A 6137-nucleotide genomic window follows, 5' to 3' on the forward strand; every position below is an offset into this window, starting at 1 on the left:
AATTTATCTTTATTCATTGGATTTGACTATAAAATAAAGCTGCAGTTATTTGAATGTATATATTCTTAAAATTAGTTGATAGATATGTTTTGGATACACACAGAGAGAGACTACCCCCCCCCATACACACACACACACACACACATACACATATTCACACACAACATCTTCAAAGTACTTGCAAAGAAAATGCAATGATCAGTACCATGGTGAGGTACCCAAGGCTCATGAGTGGTGGCCTAAGGCTCTGGTTGGACTCACTTGGGTGGCTGGGAGAGTGTCATTGTTTAGAAAGCCACATTAGTCAAAGGCACATGGCATTGGTGATCAGATTAAACATAAACCTGGACCTTGGCCTGGGGAAAGGAAGGCTGCAGGGCAAGAAGAGGAGCTGCAGACAAGCCCTGTTTCTGCTGCTTGCTCACATAATTAAGAGGCCACTCCTCATCTGGAGTTTGGTCTCTGTCCGGCCCAAGGTGCTTATTTTGCTGTTACTTAGCCAACCGTGTGTGAGCAAACAAGGGCCAAAAAGCTTAGAATTAAGGATCTAGAGATGTCCAGAAGGGGTCGGCTCCTGTCTCCATTTTAGGGAGAAACAACTAAATAAGAATGGTGACTTTGGCTTGCCTTGAGCCAGCCTGAGCATTGATGTTAGGGCTGTGAGGGAAGAGGAGAGACTGGGGTGCGATGTCTTAGGGGGCTGTATTCTGGCCTCAGTGCTGGCGCCTGGGGATAGGGGGTAGGTAGGCAAGGGCAGGGTGCCCGCCCTTTGCTGTGCCCAGGCACAGCTCTTGGGGGCTGAGCGCCTTCTGCGGCTCTTTGGTTTCAAGGACACAGCGAGCTGCTCAGGACTTTGGGAGCCAACATCTGTCTGACTGGTGACGTCAGCAGCCCGTGTAATCCTCTTGTGCTGAAGGCAGATGCCTTATTTGTTTGGCTGGAGCGAGCCATTAATCCCTAATTCTGGATCAGCAAGCGAGGGGGAAAGACCGGACCGCTTCGACCCACCCCCTCCCCACCCCCACCTCCCATCCTAAAGCACCTTATACCTCGGAAGCCTCTCAGCCTCCTCTTTCCTCCGTGAACGCGCTGAGCAGCGATTGAAAGCGCTTTGGTCCTCTGCAGGTTTGAGCAGGGCTAGTAGGTAGGCAATGTGTATATGTAATTCTTTCTCCTATCGATCGTTTCGATTTTCTTGCTGAGACTTGCTGTTCTTATAGTTGGCAGGGTCCTAAGCCAACATGGGGTGGGGAGTGCGGATCCAAAGTGTGGTCTGGGGGAAGGGGTGAGGCGGAGAAAAGGGGCACAAGGTTCGGGAACGGCCGGACTGCACCGGGGGACCATCTGCGGACGCGTTTTGACGGTTTCTGCTCGCGAAATCTTTTCTCTGGCCGCGGTGGTGCCGCAGAGTCCGGCCCCCACCTCGCGGCTTCCGCAGCCAGGACCTGCCGGCACCGCCACCGCGCCGCCCCCGGGGCTGCGCTCCCGGGCTCCGTGAGCCGCGGGCCCCTCGGCGCCTGGCTAAAGCTTGGGGAAGGAGGTCTCGGCCCACCGGCGGGGGTCTCGTCCTCCTGTCACCTTATCTCTCTTGCCTGCTCCCTCCCTCCTCCTGTCCCTTCTCCCCAGCCTCCTACTCTCCCCTCAAACTCCCCCTCTAATTCTGCTCTGTGGTTCTGTTTTTCAGGGGCGTGTTCTGGGGTCTCAGAGCTACACCGGCCCTAGGCGCTCTCTCCAGCTGCAGCCAAGCTCTACACCACCCTCGGGCCGTGGTGGCAGAGGATCCCCACTTCCGCGGACCCTGGAACCGAAGCGGGCCTTTCCCTGGAGGCCGACCGCACGCCTTAGGGGACGCCGAGAAAAGAGCCGCTGCGGCCGCCGCCTTCCGCCTACTGCGCAGAGGGCTCCACCGTAGAGGTCAACTCCCCTCGCCCCTTCCTCTCCTCTGCTCGCCCTCCCTCCGCCCTGCCCAGGTTCCTCCAGCCTCCTGACTCAGGCCGCAGTCTGAGGAGTGCGCATCTGCTGCGCGGCTCTGAACCATAACCCCGAACCAAGCCGGGCCCAGCCTTGAGGTCCACGCTCCCCGGCAGTGGGGAAGCCTTAGCGAGCAGCTTTTTCTCTCTACTGCAAAGCTGTAGCCAGACCAGATGGGCCACCCGGCTCTCTCGGGACTAGGCAGGTGCGGTTGAGTTAATTTTTCCGCATTACAAAGAAAGATGACCCAGCCCGCCCTTGGACTTTCCTGTCTTCCCCAAATCTAACCAAAACCGCAGTAACGTTATCGGAGGACACAGAGACTAGGCACATCTGCGTGTTTACCTTACGTATACACACGTATGATTATGTTCCCCTTTATGTGCTAGATCTCATCAGCAGGAAATGATTGGCAAGGCTTTCTGCAGCAGAGCATGCCATGGCGAGGTCCTTAAAATCTGCCATCCCTTACAAGCGACTTAGAAGAGATTCGGGGCAAACCAACCCGGTTAATTGCCTTCAGTGAAATAACACGATTACGAAATTAGATCTGTAACAGAGGGGTAATTAACTTCGATCCTCGCCGTCATTTGAAAACTAAATTTATAGGCGTATGAGTGTTTTTAGGTGTGCTGCAAATGGCATGCAGATATATGCATATGTATACGCAGACATGCATCGTCTACACTTCTACCGATCAGTCTAATTAGCAGCGGGCTCTGGCAGCTGTGGCCGGAGGCGAGCGGAGACAGGAGCTGGGCTTCTGAGTTATGACTCTGGCGGAGTCTTAGGGACTCAGAGCTCCCGGGAGGGGAAGGGCAGGAGACGTGTGATATTCGCAGGGGGTCAGTTACTTTCGGATCAAGATCAGACTCTGCCCTCCGTGTTCACAGCGGACCTTGATTTAATGTCATACAATTAAGGCACGCGGTGAATGCCAAGAGCGGAGCCTACGGCTGCACTTGAAGGACACCAGAGCGTCTCTGGATGTGGCAGGGGAAAAGGCAACTGCAATGGGATTTGAGAAGTGGTAGACCGAACCCATCTTTTGAGGATAGAGACCCTGAAACTGATTCAGAACCACCCTAGTGTTCCGCACGCAAAAGGGTCATAGTTCTCAGTAAAAGCTGGAAATCTACACGCAAATCCCGGATGGGAATTTTAGGGGAGCTTCAGTGACAGCTATCAGGAGAGCAGGAGTATCCGTTTGTGCAAATATTCTAGAGAGTTGAAGCGTTTAGAAAGCAGTGGTTCTTTCAAGAGTGGGTAGCAGGATTGTTGGCGATTCTGGGCCAAACTGCGGTAACAGGACGAACGAGAGAGAGCATAACAAATGGCGTTCTCACCACATTGCGCAAGAAACCCCAACCGGCTCAGCTCCTTGGGGAAGCTTGGAACCACCCACCACCACCACCACCACCGACACCACTTTCTCTTTTTCTTCCTAATCTCGAGTCTGCCTAGCCTGGCTTTAAAAAGCCAAGATAAATCCCTTGTTTCCTCATAGTCGCAGTGGCCAAATCAGTCAAAGGAGTAGGACAAGAAACTTTAGAAGGACTTGGTAAATTAATTTATTTGAAAGCCAACGAGGTGGACTTTGTTAAGGTAGTAGTTTGCACCACTGCCTTAGAGCCCCAGAAAAACCCAGGCTGGGAAAGCGAGCCTTGATAGATGTCTTTGTTCTGCCTTGGCCTGCAGGGGCCGCGAACAAAGGAGAGGAGCTGAGGAGCATCCACTGAAGTGGCCGCGCCCTCCGCCCCTGCCGCTGTCCGCGGTGCTGACCACGGCCCTCTGTAATTTCACCGAAATGCAATAGGGCCGTCCTGTCCCTGCCCCAAAGTATAACAGGCTATTAGGTAATTTGTGAAAGAAAAATTGAAAGCAGAGAAATGCCATATACACTAAACCTAATATTTACCGAAACAGTCCTCTCTAGCTGTTGCCATACCTGATTTGTGCTTTTCCAACTTCAGGTAGTTATGCATATACAGTTAGGGAAACAACTTCAGTTTATTTAAGCTGAAACCCGAATCTCAGCAATGGACAGGACTTGCAAGAAGAATTAGAAGAATGAAGTCTCCATTTTCTTTCCTTGAGTCCTTTCCCTTAAAACACACCAAGTAAGGCCCTCAGCACCGCAGTTTAACAATGCTGGTTCACCGAAGGGACTCGTGATGGACTCAAGTGTGGGCCTCAAGATGTACCAGGACAGGATGGAATGGGGACTGACTAGTTGAGCCTCAACAGGAACCCAATACCTAGTCTGTGTCCTCGGGCCAGGCTTGCACCAGAGCAGCCGTCCTAGGCAGATCCAAAGCGCGGAGCTCTGCAGACAGCCTTGGAACACGGAGCTTGCCTCACGTTTCCGGGCCGCCGGGAGGCACTGCAGGGCCAGGAAACCTGAAACCCGCACTGCGGAAAAACCGACCACAGCAGCCTCCTCATAGCTTTGGCAGGTGAAACACGGCAGGGTGGTTTACTAGATCCCAGCAATGAACATTTGCTTTAGGAGTCTAGGGTCGTATGGGTCAGTATGAATATATTCAATACATCTGTAAATATCTCAGCATATTCCATCGTTTGAACCTAAATATTGACAGCATTGCATATAAATAGATTTCTTAATTAAATAATAAATCAAAGAGGAGAGAGAGACAGAGAGAGAACAAACTAACCAATTTGCAGACAGCCTGGGGTCTCAAAAGAAATTGTTACTCATTTACTTGCATTAGTTTATAATTCCACAAATGTAAATGATGTTAAAATTAGGAATAGATAAAACAATCCAGATTGGGCAATAAAGACAGCAACGCCAATTTTGGAAATGGGCCATAAATGGGTCATATATTTAATCAGATTTGTTCTTTTACACCTGAATTATGGATATACAAGAAATGATTCATAAAATAAACCGACCAAGTACAATATCCTCAGCCAGATATATCCTTTCTCCAGCCCTCAAGGTGGATTTTATTTATCTTTTCATTTTAGGACTCTGTGAGTTTGGTCTTTCATGTACATTGATGACTTAGGTTTGTATTTCATCTTATACAATTTGGGAGGTGGTAGGTAAAACACACTAGAGAAAAAGGGGAGTACTCAAATGACAAAAGGAAAGGGTTGGGAGAATATTATTCATGTGCCCATGTAGGGCAGTCAGCAGACATCAAAATGGGTTTGAAATATTATACGTTAGCATGAAAGCCTTGATTTTCTTCCAGTATTTGTGCAACTGCACTAACCCCCTGCATCCACTTTCCCCCAGATAGATCATGAAGGAACAAGGTCAAAGGTTGCAAAATATTCCTTCCTGAATGGTGTTGTAATTCACATTATGTAATAGAAACACACCTAATCTCTCTTACCCTAATCCTTCCTGTTTGGGACAGTCTAAACTCCTCCTCCAGAAACCTTAATCAGTTTTAAAAATTACTTTCTAAATATAAATAAAATACATACTGTGAAAGAGAAGGTAAAATACCACTTAAAGGAACACACAATTTTGTAATCTGCTGTGATTAAATCTAGAGGGATTATTGATTTGTAATATTTTAAAAATTTTTAAAGACTATTTTTAATTTCTCTTGAAAATAATCATCCACTTTAATGTCCATTGCCAATGTCCTTGTTATGAAATTCTGTGCTCAGCATTTTTGTAATAAATCAATCAAGGTTTCGTAATTGGAAAACTTCGGTGCAAGGTGCCGTGGAGGTCCTTTAACAATCACAACCTTCATTTAGTGGTCTGAAATTAAAGCTTCCCGGAATAATTTAGGAACAGCTTGACCCTTTCAGACACTCAACGACAACCCTCCAGGGAAATAGTATGTTTTCGTCCTGGGAACAAGAAGCTAGCGCAATGCACCAGGAGGCATCCGGTGTCAACAATGCTAGAGCGCCCTCTGCTGCCCATAAGAGGCAGGACATCGGTTACAAAAGCCAGATGGCACTGAATTTTCAGTAAGGTGAAAAACATTGAACTCTTAGAAACAGTTAATATGTAAAATTTAAAAGCTCTCATCATATTGTACTTTTGAAGGGGCTGAAAATTTTAATTTTGAGCACTCTTTGGATTTTTTTTTTTATTCTGGAGGATAGTGAAAAGGCAATGCTTTAAAGTTTTCAATCTAATTATTTCTGAAGTTATATTTCTCTGCCCATTTCTT

At 48.2% G+C, this 6137-nt stretch overlaps 1 long non-coding RNA gene across 1 annotated transcript; it reads left to right on the top strand.

Annotated features, from left to right (window-relative positions):
* The first annotated feature begins 1039 nt into the window (after positions 1–1039).
* Positions 1040–5696, top strand: LOC118631769. The gene is made up of 2 exons (XR_004959897.1): positions 1040–1144; positions 1685–5696. It is a non-coding gene; the product is annotated as an uncharacterized LOC118631769 (long non-coding RNA).
* The last annotated feature ends 441 nt before the right edge of the window (positions 5697–6137 follow it).

Source organism: Molossus molossus, unplaced genomic scaffold (assembly GCF_014108415.1).
Source record: "Molossus molossus isolate mMolMol1 unplaced genomic scaffold, mMolMol1.p scaffold_m16_p_16, whole genome shotgun sequence".
In the NCBI taxonomy this organism is placed as follows: domain Eukaryota; kingdom Metazoa; phylum Chordata; class Mammalia; order Chiroptera; family Molossidae; genus Molossus; species Molossus molossus.